Source organism: Arachis stenosperma, chromosome 10, assembly GCF_014773155.1.
Source record: "Arachis stenosperma cultivar V10309 chromosome 10, arast.V10309.gnm1.PFL2, whole genome shotgun sequence".
Taxonomy (NCBI): Eukaryota; Viridiplantae; Streptophyta; class Magnoliopsida; order Fabales; family Fabaceae; genus Arachis; species Arachis stenosperma.
Window position 1 is genome coordinate 84,492,395 of NC_080386.1, and position 22,413 is coordinate 84,514,807.

Consider the following 22,413-nt stretch of genomic DNA (forward strand, 5'->3'; position numbering starts at 1 on the left):
TAGCCACAGCAGGAGCTGTGATAGATGTCAACAGAGGTGAATTAGTTCTTCAATTGAATGAAGAATACCTTATGTTTAAAGCACATGGCCATCCCTCTGTGACAGAAGAGAGTAAGCATGAAGAGCTTCTCTCAGTTCAGAGTCAAGAAGAGCCTTCACAGCCAAACTCTAAGTTTGGTGTTGTGAGGCCACAACCAAACTCTAAGTTTGGTGTTAAAATCCTATATCCAAACTCTAAGTTTGGTGTGGACAACTATACAACATTGACCTGATCACCTTGTGGCTCCATGAGAGCCACTATCAAGCTATTGACATTAAAGAAGCGCTTGTTGGGAGGCAACCCAATTTTATTTATCTAATTTTATTTTATTTTGTTTCTTTGTTATTTTTGTGTTTAATTAGGTACATGATCATGAGGAGTCACGAAAAAAAATAAAAAAAAATTAAAAACAGAGTCAAAAACAGAAGAAAAAATTTTTCACCCTGGAGGTAGCGCAGACTGGCGTTCAACGCCAGTAAGGTGCATCTGGCCGGCGTTCAACGCCAGAACAGAGCACCATTCTGGCGCTGAACGCCAGAAACAAGCAACAACCTGGCGTTAAACGCCAGGAACGTGCACAGAGAGGACAAACTGGCGCTAAACGCCAGAAACAAGCATGAAACTGGCGTTCAACGCCAGAAACATGCATTACATGGGCGTTGAACGCCCAGAACATGCACCAATGGGCGTTTGAATGCCAGAATGATGCATATAGGCATTTTACATGCCTATAGGGTGAAGGAATGGTATTTCTTATCACCTCAGGATCTGTGGACCCCACAGGATCCCCACCTAACATATTCCCACCCTACCTTTTAATCCTAATCACACTCTCCTAATCCAAATCTCATTCTTCCCCATGTCACACTTCCCAACACCTTTCACCAATCACCTCAATTCCTCTTCCCAATTACCCCATTCACCATTCACATCAACCCACTCTTCCCCATAAACCCCACCCACTTTCATAAAATTCAAATTCAATTTCCCACCCATTCCCTCCCAAAATGGCCGAACACCCACCCTCCCCTCTCCCTATAAATACCCTTCCCTTCCACTTCATTTTCACACAACACAACCCCTTCTTCTCCCATATAGCCGAACCTACCTCTCTCCCTCTCTACCATATTTTCTTCTTCTTCTACTCTTCTTTTCTTTTTTGCTCGAGGACGAGCAAAATTTTAAGTTTGGTGTGGTAAAAAGCATAAGCTTTTTGTTTTTTTTTTCCATTACCAATGGCACCTAAGGCCGGAGTATCCTCTAGAAAAGGAAAAGGGAAGACAAAAGCTTCCACCCCCGAGTCATGGGAGATGGAAAGATTCATCTCCAAGAGCCATCAAGACCACTTCTATGATGTTGTGGCAAAGAAGAAGGTGATCCCTAAGGTCCCTTTCAAGCTCAAGAAGAATGAGTATCCGGAGATCCGACATGAAGTTCAAAGAAGAGGTTGGGAAGTCTTAACCAACCCCATGCAACAAGTTGGAATCTTAATGGTTCAAGAGTTCTATGCCAATGCATGGATCACTAGGAACCATGACCAAGGTATGAACCCAAGTCCAAAGGATTATCTCACAATGGTTAAGGGGAAATACTTGGATTTCAGTCCGGAAAATGTAAGGTTGGCATTCCACTTGCCTATGATGCAAGGTGATGAACGCCCCTACACAAGAAGGGTCAACTTTAATCAAAGGTTGGACCAAGTCCTAATGGACATATGTGTGGAAGGCGCCCAATGGAGAATAGATTCCAAAGGCAAGCCAGTTCAACTAAGAAGACTGGATCTCAAGCCTGTGGCTAGAGGATGGTTGGAGTTCATTCAACGCTCTATCATTCCTACTAGTAACCGATCCGAAGTTACTGTGGATCGGGCCATCATGATCCATAGCATCATGATTGGAGAGGAAGTAGAAGTTCATGAGGTCATCTCCAATGAACTCTACAAAATAGCCGACAAGCCCTCACCCATGGCACGGCTAGCCTTCCCTCACCTTATTTGCCATCTATGTTACTCAGCTGGAGTTATCATAGAAGGAGATGTCTCTATTGAAAAAGACAAGCCCATCACCAAGAAAAGGATGGAGCAAGCAAGAGAAGCTTCTCACGGCCCTCAAGAAGTACATGAAGAAGCTCATCATCAACAAATTCCTGAGATGCCTCAAGGAATGCACTTTCCTCCAAACAACTATTGGGAGCAACTCAACACTTCTTTAGAAGGTTTGAGTCACAATGTGGAACAATTAAGGGTGGAACATCATGAGCACTCCATCATTCTCCAAGAAATAAGAGAAGATCAAAGAGCAATGAGGGAGGAGCAACAAAGGCAAGGAAGGGACATAGAAGAGCTAAAGAACATCATTGGTCCTTCAAGAAGAAGACGCCATTAGAGGTGGATTCATTCCTTGTTCTTATTTCTTTCTGTTTTCGGTTTTTAGTACTATGTTTATCTATGCTTTGTGTCTTTATTTCATGATCATTAGTATGTAACCATGCCTTAAAGCTATGAATAAAATCCATTACTCCTTCACCTCTCTTAAAAGAAAAATGTTTTAATTCAAAAGAACAAGAAGTACATAAATTTCGAAAATAGCTCTTGAATTTAGTTTAATTATATTGATGTGGTGACAATACTTTTTGTTTTCTGAATGAATGCTTGAACAGTGCATATGTCTTTTGATCTTGTTGTTTATGAATGTTAAAATTGTTGGCTCTTGAAAGAATGATGAACAAAGAGAAATGTTATTGAGGATCTGAAAAATCATGAAATTGATTCTTGAAGCAAGAAAAAGCAGTGAAAAAGAAGAAGCATTCGAAAAAAAAAAGTATATAGAAAAAGAAGGAGCAATAGAAAAAGCCAATAGCCCTTAAAACCAAAAGGCAAGGGTAAAAAGGATCCAAGGCTTTGATCATCAATGGATAGGAGGGCCCAAGGAAATAAAATCCAGGCCTAAGCGGCTAAATCAAGCTGTCCCTAACCATGTGCTTGTGTCATGAAGGTCCAAGTGAAAAGCTTGAGACTAAGTGGTTAAAGTCGTGATCCAAGGCAAAAGAGTGTGCTTAAGAGCTCTGGACACCTCTAACTGGGGACTTTAGCAAAGCTAAGTCACAATCTGAAAAGGTTCACCCAGTTATGTGTCTGTGGCATTTATGTATCCGGTGGTAATACTGGAAAACAAAGTGCTTAGGGCCACGGCCAAGACTCATAAGTAGCTGTGTTCAAGAATCAACATGCTTAACTAGGAAAGTCAATAACACTATCCGAAATTCTAAGTTCCTAGAGAAGCCAATCATTCTTAACTTCAAAGGAAAAAGTGAGATGCCAAAACTATTCAGAGGCAAAAAGCTGCAAGTCCCGCTCATTTAATTATAATTAATATTCATTGATATTTCTGAATTTATAGTATATTCTCTTCTTTTTATCCTATTTGATTTTCAGTTGCTTGGGGACAAGCAACAATTTAAGTTTGGTGTTGTGATGAGCGGATAATTTATACGCTTTTTGGCATTGTTTTTAGGTAGTTTTTAGTAAGTTCAAGCTACTTTTAGGGATGTTTTCATTAGTTTTTATGTTAAATTCACATTTCTGGACTTTACTATGAGTTTGTGTGTTTTTCTGTGATTTCAGGTAAATTCTGGCTGAAATTGAGGGACTTGAGCAAAACTCTGAAAAAGGCTGACAAAAGGACTGCTGATGCTGTTGGAATCTGACCTCCCTGCACTCGAAATGGATTTTCTGGAGCTACAGAACTCCAATTGGCGCGCTCTCAACGGCGTTGGAAAGTAGACATCCAGGGCTTTCCAGCAATATATAATAGTCCATACTTTATTCGGAAATTGACGACGTAACTTGGCGTTGAACGCCAAGTTCATGCTGCTGTCTGGAGTTAAACGCCAGAAAAAAGTCATGATCCGGAGTTGAATGCCCAAAACACGTCATAACTCGATGTTCAACTCCAAGAGAAGCCTCAGCTCGTGGATTGATCAAGCTCAGCCCAAACATACACCAAGTGGGCTCCGGAAGTGGATTTATGCATCAATTACTTACTCATGTAAACCCTAGGAGCTAGTTTATTATAAATAGAACATTTAACTATTGTATTAGACGTCTTTTGACCACGTTACATCTTTTGATCACTTTGAGATCTTTTGATCACGTTTTGAGGGCTGGCCATTCGGCCATGCCTGAACCTTTTGCTTATGTATTTTTAACGGTGGAGTTTCTGCACACCATAGATTAAGGGTGTGGAGCTCTGCTGTACCTCAAGTATTAATGCAATTCTAGTATCTTTTATTCAATTCTCTCTTATTCTTATTCCAAGATATTCATTCGCACCCAAGAACATGATGAATGTGATGATTAGATAACCCTCATTATCATTCTCACTTATGAACGCACGTGATTGACAACCACTTCCGTTCTACATGCAACAGAGCTTGAATGTGTATCTCTTAGATTCCCCAACAGAATCTTCGTGGTATAAGCTAGATAGATGGCGGCATTTATGAGGATCCGGAAAGTCTCACCTTGTCTGTGGTATTTCGAGTAGGATCCTGGGAATCCGGAAAGTCTAACCTTGTCTGTGGTATTCCGAGTAGGATTCCGGTAATGAATGACTGTGACGTGCTTCAGACTTGCAAGTGCTGGGCGTGATGACAAACGCAAAAGAATCAAGGGATTCTATTCCAGTAGGCGCAGGAACCAACCAGTGATTAGCCGTGCTGTGACAGAGCGCGTGAGCGTAGTTTTCACTGCGAGGATGGGATGTAGCCATCAACCATGGGTGATGCCTCCAGACGATTAGCCATGCGAGTGACAGCCGCAGAGGACCATTTTCCCGAGAGGATTGAAAGTAGCCACCGCTGATGGTGAACCCCTATACACAGCTTTCCATGGAAAGGAGTAAAAAGGATTGAGTTGAAGCAGTAGGAGGGCAGGCGTCCTTGAGCCATACAGTATCTCCATTCGCTTATCTGAAATTCCCACCAATGAATCTGCATAAGTATTCTATCCCTTTTATTATTTCTATCTTATTATTAATTTTCGAAACCTAAACCAATTTAATCTGCCTAACTGAGATTTATAAGGTGACCATAGCTTGCTTCATACCAACAATCTCTGTGGGATCGATCCTTAATCACGTAAGGTTTATTACTTGGACGACCCAGTACACTTGCTGGTTAGTTGAACGGAGTTGTGAATTCAACCAGTGCCATAATAATGATTCCTCTCACAATAGTTTTTGTGTACATACCAAAGAGCCAATATTGTTGATCACAATTTCGTCCACCAACTGCATCTGAGGCATCTGTGAGGTACATTCTACTTCTGAAGTTGCTGAGATGATGGTTGGGGTCCGAGGTGCCGTCATATAGAGTCATATCTGGAAGCTTGAAATCTTTTGGAATTTTGGTCTTCATAATTTCTCTGGTGAATGGGTCTTGATCTTTCTGAGAGCTATCTTCTGCGGATGATCGAGTAGCTTTAGTTTTAAGATCGGCTTCGAGTTTTACAATCTTATCTTCTAGTTCTCTGCGTCGCCTTATCTCCCGGTGTAGATCTTCTTCTTTTTCACATTGATGTTGGGCTTCTTTCTTGAGTTGCTCCAATCGATTTTGAAGTGCTTCTATGATTCCTGGATTTGATGAATTTTTGTCTCCATTATTTTCTGGAGTATCTTTGAGTGTTGTGTCCGCATTTTTATGCGGCGTCCTATCTTCCAGACCTGAATCGTGGTCATTGTCGTGGTCATCTGCCATGTTTAATGGGATGACTTCCAGGTTCCCTGGCAACGGCGCCAATGTTCCGGGGGTTACCTGAAACTGTAGGTCGATCTCGGACAAGATCTTCTGTGTGGTCGGAGTCGACATGTCTGGCAGGTGTACAGCGACCGGAGCTGATGTGTCCGACTTGTTGGACTTGGCGGTGGTGTTGATCCTTCGTCCCCGGAGGGTGGGGGGTACCTGCAAGGGACTCCGATGCTTAAGTTAGCAAGGGTATTAAGCAGGTATTAAGTAGAATCAGAGTACGAGTTATACCTGGGTGCTCCAATGTATTTATAATGGTGAGATGTGGCCTTCTGCGGATAAGATAAGTTAGTTATCTTATCTTATCTTTATCTTATCTTTAAGTGGTGTCATCTTTAAGGGAACCGCCCTTATCCCTATGGGTTTGGGCTACCCTTGGATTTGGGGTGCGTTCCTCTATTTGGGCCCTTCATTTGGGCTTTCCTGTGACTTGGCCGAGCTCTTTGAGGAGAGGTCGGGTTGTCCTGACCTGGAGAGGTCGGTCGCTTTGTCTGTCGAACATCCCGGGTCGGACAGCTCGACCCAGGGTATGAACAGAGAGGGAGAAGTAGTTAGGTGGTTTTGAAAAAGATAAGAAACAAACAAAAAGTCAAATAGTTAGTTGAAAAAGATTTGAAAATCAAATTTGAAAAGATAAGAAGATAAGAAGTTAGAAAAGATATTTTAAAATCAAATTTGCGAAAAAGATAAAATTTTGAAAAAGATATGATATAAAAGATAAGATAAGATAGATTTAATTTTTAAAATTAAAATTAATTACTTAACTAACAAGAAACTAAAAGATAAGATTCTAGAATTTAAAGATTGAACATTTCTTAACAAGAAAGTGACAAACTTCAAATTTTTGAATCAATCATATTACTTGTTAGTATAATTTTCGAAAATCAAGATAAAATTAAGAAAAAGATTTTTTTTGAAAAATATTTAAGAAGATTTTTGAAAATTAAATAAAAAAATAAAAAAGATTTAATTTTTGAAAAAGATTTTGAAAAGATAAGATTTTTAAAATTGAAAATTTGACTTGACTCATGAGAAACAACTAATTTTAAAATTTTTTGAGTAAGTCAACTCAAATTTTCGAGAATTAGGAGAGAAATAAGGAAAAGATATTTTTTTGATTTTTGAAATTTTAATTATGAGAGAGAAAAACACGATTATGACCTAAAACATGAAAATTTTGGATCAAAACACATGATGCATGCAAGAATACTATGAATGTCAATATGAACGCCAAGAACACTTTGAAGATCATGATGAACATCAAAAACATATTTTTGAAAAATTTTTGATGCAAAGAAAACATGCAAGACACCAAACTTAGAAATCTTTAATGCATGGACACTATGAATGCAAAAATGCATATGAAAAACAATAAAAGACACAAAACAAGAAAACATCAAGATCAAACAAGAAGACTTATCAAGAACAACTTGAAGATCATGAAGAACACAATGAATGCATGAATTTTTCGAAAAATGCATAATAATTTTTTAAAGCATGCAATTGACACCAAACTTAAAAGTTGACTCAAAATTCAAACAAGAAACAAAAAATATTTTTGATTTTTATGATTTTATGATTTTTTTGTATTTTTATTATTTTTTTCTTGAAAAGAAAATTACCTAATCTGAGCAACAAGATGAACCGTTAGTTGTCCATACTCGAACAATCCCCGGCAATGGCGCCAAAATCTTGGTGGAAGAAATTGTGATCATCAATAATGGCTCCTAAGGCTTGGTGCTCTCAAACGTGAATCACACTTTATCACAACTCAGCACAACTAACCAGCAAGTGTACTCGGTCGTCCAAGTAATACCTTACGTGAGTAAGGGTCGATCCCACAGAGATTGTTGGTATGAAGCAAGCTATGGTCATCTTGTAAATCCCAGTCAGGCGGATTTAAATGGATTAAGAGATTATTGGTTTAAATAATGATAATAAAATAAATAGAAAATAAAGATAAAGTTACTCATGTAATTCAATTGTGGGAATTTCAGATAGGTGTATGGAGGTGCTGTGTTCCTTCTGAATCTTTGCTTTTCTACTTCTTCCTTCTAGTTTTTTTTATCACTCCTTTCTATGGCAAGCTGTATGTAGGGCATCACTGTTGTCAATGGCTACATCCCATCCTCTCAGTGAAAATGGTCCAAATGCTCTGTCACAGCACGGCTAATCATCTGTCAGTTCTCAATCAGGTTGAAATAGAATCCAGTGATTCTTTCGTGTCTGTCACTAACGCCAAGCCTTCAGGAGTTTGAAGCTCGTCACAGTCATTCAATCCCAGAATCCTACTCGGAATACCACAAACAAGGTTAGACTTTCCGGATTCCCATGAATGCCGGCATCAATTCTAGCTTATACCACGAAGATTCTGATCAAGGAATCCAAGTGATATGCGCCCGGCCTAAGGTAGAACGGAGGTGGTTGTCAGTCACGCGCGTTCATAGGTGAGAATGATGATGGGTGTCACGGATCATCACATTCATCAAGTTGAAGTGCAACGAATATCTTAGAACAGGAATAAATCGAATTGGATAGAAGATAGTAGTAATTGCATTAAAACTTGAGGTACAGCAGAGCTCCACACCCTTAATCTATGGTGTGTAGAAACTCCACCGTTGAAAATACATAAGTGATGAAGGTCCAGGCATGGCCGAATGGCCAGCCCCCAAACGTGGTCAAAAGATCGAATAATAGGAAAGGGACCAAAGATGTGGTAAAAAGACGACTAGTACACTAGTAAAAAGTTCTATTTATACTAAACTAGCTACTAGGGTTTATAGAAGTAAGTAATTGATGCATAAATCCACTTTCGGGGCCCATTTGGTGTGTGCTTGGGCTGAGCTTGATCTATCCACGAGCTGAGGCTTCTCTTGGAGTTGAACACCAGGTTATAACGTGTTTTGGGCGTTCAACTCTGGTTCGTGACGTGTTTCTGGCGTTTGACTCCAAAATGCAACATGGAACTGGCGTTGAGCGCCAGTTTACGTCGTCTAATTATGAATAAAGTATGGACTATTATATATATCTGGAAAAATCTTGATATCTATTTTCCAACGCCGTTGAGAGCGCACCATTTGAAGTTCTGTAGCTCCTGAAAATCCATTTTTAGTGCAGGGAGGTCAGATTCCAACAGCATCAGTAGTCCTTTGTCAGCCTCTTATCAGAGTTTTGCTCAGGTCCCTCAATTTCAGCCAGAAAATACTTGAAATCACGGAAAAACACACAAACTCATAGTAAAGTCCAGAAATGTGAATTTAGCATAAAAACTAATGAAAACATCCCTAAAAGTAACTAGATCATACTAAAAACTACCTAAAAACAATGCCAAAAAGCGTATAAATTATCCGCTCATCATATCTCCTCCAATGTAGTTCCCGACCGTAGAGTGATGGCATTGAGACTGCCCGTTGGGTTTGGTTGGGGTTGGGATGGAAGGTTAGAAAAACTTGAGGGTTGATTGGTATTGTTGGAAGAGGACATGGACATCTTTGAAATCATTTCGGCAAGATTGGCCAATTGAGCATTCATAGCCTCAAATTGAGTCTTATAGCTTTCATCTCTTTTACCCACAACAGCTTTAAGCTCTTCGGTTGGTGGGAGGTGGAGAGGTATGGTTGGGTTGTTGTCTATGGGTGGTGCTTGGTACTTGGTGTAGTTATTTTGGTTTTGGTTGTGGTGGTTTTGGTTGGCTTGGTAATTGTTATTGTGGTGAGAAGAAGAGTTGTTCCATCTTTGGATTTTGTTGTTCCCTTGTGTATTGTCTCTCCACCCTCGGTGTTGATTACTACCATGAGGGTAGTGGTTTTGGCTTTGATAGGGGTAGGGTAGACGATTGTTGTAATTCACATTGGCCACTACAAGGGCATGCTCCTCTTGAATTTGATGGCATTGATCGGTGTAATGAATGGTGCTAAAGCACAAACCACAAATCCTAGGAGGGCCTTCAAGTTAGGCAACGGGAGGTGGGGTTTGGACGGCTTAGATGGAGCAGAACTCCTTTTGATCCTTTTGTATTTGGGTGAGAATGGTTGTCATATCCCCAAGTGCTTTGGTTAGGCTTGCTTCGGAGGGGGACAGTTCTACCACACCCTTGAGAGGGTTACTTCTCACTCTTGTGTGTTGCGTAGCTTTGGCAACATCCTCTATCAAACTCAAAGCTTCTCCCTCCGTCTTGTTTTTCGAAAGGGAACCACAACTAGAAGCGGTGAGCAATCTTCTATCTTCCACACAAAGACCTCTGGTGAAGTAGCTAATGAGCAAGTGAGTGTTCATTCCATGGTGTGGACAAGACTCTAGTAACCTCTTGAATCTAGACCAATACTCATACAAACTCTCTTGATCTCTTTGCATTATGCCTGAAATCTCTTTCCGGATGTAGTCGGTCTTCTCTGGTGGAAAGAACTTGTTTAAGAACTCTCTTCTCAATAAATCCCAGTTGGTAGCAATCTCATCTAGTAGCGAATAGAAGCATGTCTTTGCTTGCGCCTCAAGGGAGAAAGGAAAAACAAAGACCATGATAGCCACCTCATCGGCTCCATGCCTTCTAGTAGTAGAACAAGCAACCTGAAAATTCTTTAGATGTCGGATGGGGTCTTGACCCGGCAACCCATAATACTTAGGTAGTAGATTTATCAAGCTACTCTTCAATTCAAATTTCGGATCAAGGTTGGGATACCTCGCTTGCAATGGTTGGAGCACAATATCCGGAGCTCCTTGTTCATGTAAAGTGATCCGGCGTGGCTCTGCCATGTGTGGTTCACATGTAGAATGCAAAGATGTATCAGTAATGTCAACAGAAAAATAGGAAGTAGAGGACTCCAAGTTACTCTCGGTACCATCTAGTGATTCGGTATGTTCCTCAAGGGGGACCGAAGTACTAGGCATGTAGTTCAACCGTCGTCTAGCTTGCCGAGTGTGTAACAAAGTCCTTTCGATTTCAGGATCAAAATTGGCTAAGCTAGAATTCGGTTGGGACCGAGTCATCACACTTGAGAATCATAGGACAAAAATAAAGGAAGCTAAACTATAACTAAGTATTGAAAACAAACAAAACAAACAAGCTATATACACTATTCACATATTCACGCAACCAATGTTAAGGCATATATTGCAACCATTCCCAGGTAACGGCGCTAAAAATTTGATGGGCACGCGGGAACCGTATTGGAAGAGATTCTCTCAATGAAAGTTGCGTTGCAAATATAGCTCTACCAACAACAATTCACACAGATCAAATTTAGAATGCAATTGGTTGTCACAAGTTCAACCCCAATGAAAATAACCAAAGTATTTAAACCTCGGGTCATCTCACGAAGAATAGGCAAACATGTGCTTCAACATTGGTTAGAAATCCGGGGTTGTTGTTCATTGACAAGAAAGTAAATTGAGAATCTTAACAAACAAGCAATTGAAAATGTAAAGAACTAATCCAACAATGAGCAAGATATGAATGGTTTAAAACTAAGAAAACAATATTCAATCTAATTTTACTCTTAACTAAGCAATAGCTACAATTAAGCAAGACAATTGAGAAATTGGTTTTCAAATATGAATAGTAAAAGCAACTCTTGGTTAGGCATTGGAATTGGGGTCACTATCCTTGTCTAACAACCATATCTTGACAATTATGAGGAGTCGAACTCATTAAGTCTACTTCCAAACTTGAAGTACGTCAAATGGTTTGGTCAACATCAACCCATAAGGCCTCACCTCACTACTAATTAACCTAGTAGTAGGATAGTGTTAATGAGTATCAAATTGACCACTAAGGACTCTCAATTCATCAAATTCATTAGACCCAATAACTCAAGTTTACCCAATTCCGTTGGCCTAAGCCAAGAGTAAAAAGAACTACTCCATAATCAAAGTAAACAATTCATCGAACACTTGGTAAGCATTAACAAAAGACATGTTCAACTTGCAATTAAATCGAAATTAACAATTACCCATTAACAATTATCAACTTACAATAGCTCAAGTAACACAATGTAGCATAAAAATCATCAATCAAACATCAACAAGTCAAGATTCACAACATTCATGAATTGGGTATAAAGTAACAATTGACAAAATTCATAAACTAACACAAGATATGAGTGAAAATATACTAAGAAATTCAAATTAAACAATCAAAGATAGCAATTAACAAAACCCAATTCAGAATTAACAAGGAAGATCAAATCAAAGTTAGATCTAGAGGAGAAAAAAGGTTTCTTCCTCTAGAGAACAAGGAACCTAAGAAAAACTAGAAAATTGTGTCTTAGTGCAAAAATGATTGATATCCCCTTTCCCCCTAGCATCCTTGGGTCTTTTCCATGCAGAAGCAGCTTGAATTTGGGCCCATTGAGCCTCAGAAATCGCCAGGCATGATTTCTTTTAATGAGGTCACGTGCAGCTTCCCGCGCATGCGCGCCATGCGCGCGCTCGCGCCGATTGCTTCTGAGATTCACGCTAGCGCGCCAGTTGCACGTGCACGTCGATGGAAATTCTTTGGCCTGCGCAGATGCGTCCATCCTTGCGCGCCGCTTCCAGCTATCCTCATCCACGCGTGTGCGTGAGTTGCGCGTGAGCGCCGATGCTGCAATTCCCAAAATCCAATTCTTCATGTTCCTTCCTCTAGTGCATGCTTTCCTTCTCCCTTCTAGGCCATTCCTACCATACTAATTCTGAAATCACTCAAAAAAACATGTCACGTAATCGAATGGCAATAAAGAGAATCAAAATATAGCAATTCTAAGGTAAAACAAGCATTTTTTTTCTACAATGGAGCAATATTGGGAAGTGAACACAAAACCATCATTTCTTGTGAATAAATGTGAGAAATATTGATAAAAAACCCCAAAATAATCACAAGATAAACCACAAAATCAGGGTTTATCACCTTACTCCCTCATGCATCCCATGCCAAGTGTTGTGGCCCGTACTTCTATGATTACTTTGTTACACTATCTCTTTTGGGCACACACTCTACTTACTTGTTTATTAAGTTGATACTTTGGGTTTGCCAATTTCCTTCTTTCTCTTCTCTTTCAGGATGGCCATCAAGAAAGGCAAGGAGATAGCTTCAAGGAAACCAGCGGCAAAGAGGGCACCCCCAATGTCACGCTCCAAGGCGCACTCTTCATTAGGAGCCAAACCTCTATCTAAAAAGGCGAAAGTACCCGCTCCTATTGATGATAATGAAAAGAGCAAACCGGCAAAAGATACTTCAAGGTTCCCCAACCGCTTCTGTGAACTTATGTGCCCCTTCATGGTTGAGAGGAACTATCATGCTGAGCATCTACTTGCTTCACCGGACAAAGTTGCTCCTTACATTCTACCCCGCATTGAACAGCGAGGATGGGAGTTTCTTCTGAGAAAACCACAAGAGGTCAACCTCTCATGGGTGGTAGAGTTCTACACTAACTACCATCTTCCCTCTCTTCAATCGGTATATGTGCGCCGGAAGCAAGTCTCGGTATCAGAAGAGGCTATTCAGCAAGTGCTTAATGTCCCACCAGTTCCAAGTGACATGGATGGCTACCAAGAGGTCTTACATCAGCAGGAGAAGTTTGGATTTAAATAGAACTCAATCCTACAAGTCATTACTGAACCTGAAGCATCTTGGACCCATGGTCGACTACGAATGCGACCCAAGTGTATTGATGCACGTCACCTTCCTGTGGAAGCTAGAGCTTGGGCTCAGATCCTATCTCACTATGTCTTACCTAGCACCCACAAGTCATCCTTCATGACGGATCTCGCCTTGCTTATTCGGTGTGTTCTCACTGGGAGACCGGTGAACATTCCGCTTCTTGTCAAGCAAGCAATGGGTCAAATCCACGACCGGGGTAATTTGCCATTTCCAGCTTTGGTATCTAATTTAGTTGCTGCTGGGGGTGTTCCTTGAGAAGCCACATATATGAAAGCTATAGTTCTGGCTAAAGGCGATGTGGTCCCAACCGAAAAATACTTACATCTTCCCATGAACAACCCAAGCCTTAACACCGCTCCACCGTCCATTGTTCCTCCCATCTCATCATCACCACCGCAGCAAAGATCCACTCATCAAAGGATATAAGATCTATACCAGAAGATTAATAGATATGAGCGGTGCAACCAACGCCGATACACTCACATCAAGAAGCTTCTGTGTTGTGTTACCCCTCGCATGGAAAAACCTAAAATATCCACATCCACCTCCAACCCAAGTGATGAATGCTCTAAGGAAGAGGATAGTGAAGGTTCCAGTTCCGACCATCCCTTGCGCATTCTTAGTAGCACGGAGGACCGTGCTAAATTTTAAGTGTAGGGAGGTCGAACGACTGATCTCCATGGGTAACACTCCCTTCCTTTCAATACCCATGGATTCATTTCTTGCTTAGTAGTTAGTACATTGCATGTGTAGCTAATATTGATTGTAAATATTTCTTGCATGAGAGTTAGTCTCTATATAGTTGCTTGGTCAAATAATAACTTCTTTTCCAAGGAACTGTGTTCTGGGGTATCCTACCCTACCAAAATTTTTTGTTATGAACTTGTTTTATGAATGTATATTGGAACATAGTGATTGAGCTAAGAACACAAGCATGTAAGTTTTGAGCCCATTATATGGTTACATCTTTTAACCATTAATTCCCATTCTTCTGTGCATTATTCTCTCTCTATGATTGCAATCCTTGCTTTCTCTGATTCTATATGTCCATTACTTTGTGTATGAATGCATTTACATGATTGAGGCCATCATTCCAATAGTCACTTTTCCCAAATGGCCTTAACCCTTTTATTTACCATTGCTAACCAATTTTGAGCCTATGATAAACCCCCTTTGTTTCTAAAAAGAGCACACCAACAACCCTAAGCGAAAAACAATGAATGTCCTTATATTTAGATCCTTGATTAGCTTATTTGAGTTAGGATGTGTGTCATGTAATTGGGAGGGTATACGTGGGGACTTGGGTAGATATAAAGGTGTATCGTAATTAAGAATTTTGGAATTTGGGAACATACTCATGTAGTGCATGATTGAACCATAAGCATTGAAATTTTTGTATATGAACCCCAAGAAAAAGGGGACCAAAAAAAAAGGGGAAATTCCATATGTGTATGTATGAAGGTCTATGAGAAAGAAAAGGAAAGAAAGAATATATATATACATATGAAGAAAAAAAAAGAAGAAGAAGAAAGACAATAAAAAGGGACAAAAATGCCCTAAGATAAAGTAGTGAAAACAATGTATATAGGATACGAATCGAAGGGAACACATGAGTGTGCAAAAAGTGGGACTCAAGGGGTAGCTAGTTAATGTATCATAGTTGTATAGATTATTTTATGTGTCTAGTGAGATTCTAGGTTAATCAAAGACTTAAATTTTAAGCTCACTTGACCATATGTATCCTTACCCTCACCCTAGCCACGTTACAACCCATAGATAAGACCTCATGATACTTGTAAGCATGCATTAAGTCATTGTTGATTGTTAGATGAAAGACAAATCTTAGAAATCATGAATAGGAGAGGATTGAGTGATGAACCCTATACACTTTAGCGCATAGAGCGGATACACATCCGGTAAGGGTTCGATGCTCAACTCCTTGTTTCCGGCTTTCACAAGCGTTTGTTAGCAAGCCATATGCACTTCATAATGATATTCAATTTGGTAGGATTCATGAATTACATCATTTTTTACCCCATATACACACATGTGTTCTTGGAAGATGGATTTACCCTTGACCAAGTAGATAGACAATTTTACATTAGTTGCATACATTTGCTTAGATAGTTTGCATTTCATAAACCCTTTCTCACCATGATCTTTAGTCTTTTTATTTTAAGCATGAGGACATGCTTGGTTTAAGTGTGGGGAGATTTGATAAACCCCGATTTTGTGGTTTATCATGTGCTTATTTTGGGGGTTTTTATCAATATTTCTCACACTTATTCACAAGAAATGCATAGTTTTGTGTTCGCTTCCCAATATTTCCCCATTGTAGAAAACATTCTTGTTTTACCTTAGAATTGCTATATTTTTATTCTCTTTATTGCCATTCGATACCGTGACGTATTTGTTTGAGTGATTTCAGAATTAGTATGGTAGGAATGGCCTAGAAGGGAGAAGGAAAACATGCACAAGAGGAAGGAACATGAAGAATTGGATTTTGGGAACTGCAGTTCGGTGCTCACGCGCAAATCACACGCACGCGTGGATGAGGATAGTTGGAAGCGGCTGACGTTAGGATTTTTGCTAGTAAAGAATTTTATAAAGTCGCGTTGTAGATATAGTTTCTAAACCAAAAAAAATCCCTTCGTGCAAACGTTTTAGTTGTCACAAGTAACAAACCCCTAAATAAACTGATAACGGAAGTATTTAAACCTCGGGTCGTCTTCTCAAGGAATTGCAGGGAGGTATGTTCTTATTATTAGTTATGGAGATTGTAAATTGGGGTTTGAGATTGAGGAATGAATATGGCAAATAATTTAAATGGAAATTAAAATAAATAAATACTGTAAAGCAAACCCTTTTGGCAAGGTATGAGAAATTGGAAGTCCAGACTTAGTTATTCTTATCAATAATAATGAAGTTCAATTCAATTATTGAAGTTCAATTCAATTAGCAAAGATAACAGTTATCAATTATGTTGAGCTAAGATAACTCCTGAGCTACTGATTTTTTAACCAAGACCAAAAGGAAAGGGATTAAATCTACTGGAATAAAAATGTCTTCAGATTGGGAATAATCAATAACATGAATAAAATAAGGCAATATTAACTGAAATACCTCAAATAACATTAATTCGAAAGAGTAATCTGTAACATAGAAGAATTCATAAACTAAATTGAGAAAACAAGTAATGAAAAAGGAATATTGAACAAGATAAAAAAATAATCCTCAAGCAAATAAAATCCTAAATCTAAATCCTAATCCTAAATCCTAAGAGAGAGGAGAGAGCATCCCTCTCTAAAAACTACATCTAAATCCTAAAAAGTGAATTATCAAAAGCCTAATGATGTATGGATGCATTTCCCCACTTTATAGCCTCTAATCTGTGTTTTCTCGGCCAAAAACTAGGTCAAAAATAGCCCAAAAATCGTCCCCTGCGTATTCTGGTACGTTCAGGTCGCGGGCAAGTGACGCGGAGGTGTCGCCCACGCGGCCGCGCGGATTGAAGTTCGCAGCTGCGATGCATCCGTGTGGATCACGCGTTCGCATTGCCCAGCATCAGGGAAACTATGACATATTATATATCAAATCGAAGCCCCGGCGTTAGCTTTCCAACGCAACTGGAACTGCATCGTTTGGACCTTTGTAGCTAAAGTTATAGCTGTTTGAGTGCGAAGAGGTCAGGCTAGACAGCTTAGCAGTTTCTCCAACTTCTTGTATTCCTTCCACTTTTGCATGCTTCCTTTCTATCCTCTGAGCCATTCCTGCCCTATAATATCTGAAAACACTTAACATACATATCAAGGCATCTAATGGTAATAAGAGAGGATTAAACATATGAAAATTAAGGCCAAACAAGCATGCTTTCAATCAAAGCACATAATTAGGAAGGCAAATGTAAAACCATGCAAATAGTATGAATAAGTGGGTAAAGAGTTGATAAAATCCACTCAATTAAGCACAAGATAAACCATAAAATAGTGGTTTATCAACCTACCCACACTTAAACAATAGCATGTCTGGTGCACGAAATTGTGATCATCAACAATGGCTCCAATAACTTGGTAGCGCTCTCCAACGTGAATCACACTTAGTCACAACTCCGCACAACTAACCAGCAAGTGTACTGGGTCGTCCAAGTAATACCTTACGTGAGTAAGGGTCGATCCCATAGAGATTGTTGGTATGAAGCAAGCTATGGTCACCTTGTAAATCTCAGTCAGGCGGATAATAATTGATTATTGGGTTTTCGAATAATAATAAATAATAAATAGAAACTAAAGATAGAGTTACTCATGTAATTCAATGGTGGAAATTTCAGACAAGTGTATGAAGGTGCTGTGTTCCTTCTGAATCTCTGCTTTTCTACTGCTTTTATCCAATCCTTCTTACTCCTTTCCATGGCAAGCTGTATGTAGGGCATCACTATTGTCAATGACTACATCCCATCCTCTCAGTGAAAATGGTCCAAATGCTCTGTCACAGCACGGCTAATCATTTGTCGGTTCTCGATCATGTTGGAATAGAATCCCTTGATTCTTTTGCATTTGTCATCACGCCCAACAATCGTGAGTTTGAAGCTCGTCACAGTCATTCAATCCCGGAATTCTACTCGGAATACCACAGACAAGGTTAGACTTTCCGGATTCCCATGAATGCCGCCATCAATTCTAGCTTATACTACGAAGATTCTGATTAAGGAATCCAAGAGATATGCGCCCAGTCTAAGGTAGAACGGAAGTGGTTGTCAGTCATGCTTTCATAGGTGAGAATGATGATGAGTGTCACGGATCATCACATTCATCATGTTAAATGCAACGAATATCTTAGAATAAGAACAAGCGGAATTGAATAAAAGATAGTAGTAATTGCATTAAAACTCGAGGTACAGCAGAGCTCCATACCCTTAATCTATGGTGTGTAAAAACTCCACCGTTGAAAATACATAAGTGACGAAGGTTCAGGCATGGCCGAATGGACCGCCCCCAAACCTGATCACAGGATCAAAAATACAATCCCAGATCCAGGATAGGTCAAAAGACGACTAATACAATAGTAAAATGTCCTAGTTATACTAGACTAGCTACTAGGGTTTACAGAAGTAAGTAATTGATGCAGAAATCCACTTCCGAGGCCCACTTGGTGTGTGCTTGGGCTGAGCTTGAGTTTTACACATGCAGAAGCTTCTTTTGGAGTTGAACGCCAAGTTGTAACGTGTTCCTGGCATTCAACTCTGGTTCGTGACGTGTTTCTAGCGTTTGACTCCAGAATGTAACATGGAACTGGCGTTGAGCGCCAATTTACGTCATCTAATCACGAATAAAGTATGAACTCTTATATATTACTGGAAAGCTCTGGATGTCTACTTTCCAACGCCGTTGAGAGCTCGCCATTTGGAGTTCTGTTGCTCCAGAAAATCCATTTCGAGTGCAGAAAGGTTAGAATCCAACAGCATTAGCAGTCCTTTGTCAGCCTTTTATCAGAGTTTTGCTCAGGTCCCGCAATTTCAGCCAGAAAATACCTGAAATCACAAAAAAACACACAAACTCATAATAAAGTCCAGAAATGTGAATTTATCATAAAAACTAATGAAAACATCCCTAAAAGTAGCTAGATCCTACTAAAAACTACCTAAAAACAATGCCAAAAAGCGTATAAATTATCCGCTCATCACAACACCAAACTTAAATTGTTGCTTGTCCCCAAGCAATTGAAAATCAATTAGGATAAAAAGAAGATAATATACTATAAATCCCAAAATATCAATGAATATTAATTCTAATTAGATGAGTGGGACTTGTAGCTTTTTGCTTCTGAACAGTTTTGGCATCTCACTTTCTCCTTTGAAGTTTAGAATGATTGGCATCTCTAGGAACTTAGAATTTCAGATAGTGTTATTGATTCTCTTAGTTAAGTTTGTTGATTCTTGAACACAGCTACTTTTATGAGTCTTGGCATAGGCCCTAAGCACTTTGTTTTCCAGTATTATCACCGGATACATAAATGCCACAGACACATAGCTGGGTGAACCTTTTCAGATTGTAAATCAGCTTTGCTAAAGTCCCCAGTTAGAGGTGTTCAGAGCTCTTAAGCACACTCTTTTTGCTTTGGATCATGACTTTAACCACTGAGTCTCAAGCTTTTCTCTTGGACCTGCATGCCACAAGTACATGGTTAGGGACAGCTTGATTTAGCTGCTTAGGCCTGGATTTTATTTCCTTGGGCCCTCCTATCCATTGATGCTCAAAGCCATGGATCCTTTTTACCCTTGCCTTTTGGTTTTAAGGGCTATTGGCTTTTTCTGCTTGCTTTTTCTTTTTCTTTCTAATTTTAATTTTTTTTGCCATTTTTTCGCAACCGTTTGCTTTTTCACTGCTTTTTCTTGCTTCAAGAATCAATTTTCATGATTTTTCAGATTGTCAATAACATTCTCTTTTTTCATCATTCTTTCAAGAGCCAACAATTTTAACATTCATAAACAACAAGATCAAAAGTATGCACTGTTCAAGCATTCATTCAGAAAACAAAAAGTATTGTCATCACATTAATATAATTAAGCTAAATTCAAGGATAATTTCAAAATTCATGTACTTCTTGTTCTTTTGAATTAGAAACATTTTTCATTTAAGAGAGGTGAAGGATTTATGAAATTATTCATAGCCTTAAGACATAGTTACTGAATACTAATGATCATGAAGTAGAGACACAACAGATAAACACACATATAGCATGAAAATCGAAAAATAGAGAAAAAAGAACAAGGAATGAGTCCACCTTAGTGATGGTGGCATCTTCTTCTTGAAGGACTAATGATGTCCTTGAGCTCTTCTATGTCTCTTCCTTACCTCTGTTGCTTGATCCCTAGTGATTTTGGTGCTCCTATCTGTTCATTTCATGGGTCGAGTTGTCTGACCCGGAATGTTCTACAGACAAAGCGACCGACCTCTTCAGGTCAGGACAATCCGACCTCTTCTTAAAGAGCTCGGCCAAGTCACGAGAAAGCCCAAACAAAGGGCCCAAATAGAGGAACACGCCCCAACTCCTAAGGTAGCCTAAGCCTACAAGAGAAGGGCGGTTCCCTTGAAGATAAGATGACCTCACTTGAAGATAAGATAAAGAGAAGATAAGATAACTAACTTTTCTTATCCACAAGAGGCCACATCTCACCATTATAAATACACTGGAGCACCCAGGTATAACTCATACTCTGATTCTACTCAATACCTGCTTAATACCCTTGCTAACTTAAGCATCGGAGTCCCTTGCAGGTATCCCCCACCCTTTGGTGATAAAGGATCAGCAGCACTCTCTATTCCACAAGTCGGACACACCAGCTCCGGTTGCTATACATCTGCCAGACATGTCGGCTCCGACCAACACAGAAGATCTCGACCGAGATCAACCTACATTTTCAGGAAACCCTCGGAATATTGGCGACGTTGCCGGGGAACCCTGGAAGTCATCCTAACACCATGGCGGACAACCATGACAACGACCACGACTCAGGTTTGGAAGAAAGAACGCCGCACAAAAACATGGATGCTATACTTAAAGATACTCCGGAATCCAATGGAGACAAAAATTCATCAAATCCGGGAGTGATAGAAGCACTTCAAGATCGATTAAAGCAACTTGAGAAAGAAGCCCAACACCAACGCGAAAAATAAGAGGATTTACATCGGGAGATAAGGCGGCGCCGAGAATTAGAAGATAAGCTTATGAAACTCGAAGCTGATCTCAAAACTAAAGCTACTCGATCCACCCCAGAGGATAGCTCTCACAGAGATCAAGATCCATTCACCAGGAAAATTATGAAAACTAAAATTCCATAAAATTTCAAACTTCCGGATATGATTCTGTACGACGGCACCTCGGACCCCAACCACCATCTCAGCAACTTCAGAAGTAGGATGTACTTCACTGACGCCTCAGATGTAGTTCGCTGCAAAGCCTTTCCAACAACTCTTACAAAGACAGCCATTAGATGGTTCGACAACCTACCTTCAAAATCCATCTCGAGTTTTGACGACCTGGCCAAAAAGTTCCTGGCCAGATTTTCCATACAAAAGGACAAAGCCAAACATGCACCCAGCCTACTAGGAATCAAGCAAGGAGAGCGGGAGAGTCTTCGTAACTACATGGAAAGATTCAACAAAACATGCATGGACATACAAAATCTACCAATAGAAGCTGCCATCATGGGCCTCATTAACGGCCTACGGGAAGGACCATTTAGCCAATCTATATCAAAGAAGACCCCAGCATCCCTAGACGAAGTACAAGAACGGGCATAGAAGTACATTAATATGGAGGAGAATTCTCGACTTGGGGAAGCCTCGAGGTTCGGTTCTGCCTACCGAGATAAAGATAAAGAGTCCAAGAAGAAGGAAGATCGCTCCGGGGAGAAAATAAAAAATATCATAACTACACCCCTCTCAGGGTATCCTTGGTAGATGTTTACAAAGAGGTCTGCCATATGGAAAAAATACCCCCAGCTCGGCCACTCAAAGGCAAAAAGGGAGGAGGAAATCGGAACGAATACTGCGAGTATCACCGAGTCCGAGGACATTCCACCAACGAAGGCTTCAACTTGAAAAAACGTCATAGAGAAATTAGTAAAGGAAGGAAAACTAGATCGGTTCTTGGCCAATCGGGACGAAGAACCAAGAAAAAGAAGAAGGGATGAAGATGTCGGACGGTCTGAACGATCACCCCGCACACCAGAAAGACACCTCCACATGATACACGGCGGATTTGCTGGAGGAGGAATCTCCAAATCATCCCGCAAGCGACATCTCAAAGAAGTATACCATGTTGAAGGAAAGAAGGAGACACCAGACATCCCAACAATCACATTTACCAAAGAAGATGCATTCGGAATCATCTCAGGACACGACGACCCCATGGTCATCACAATCATATTGGAAAA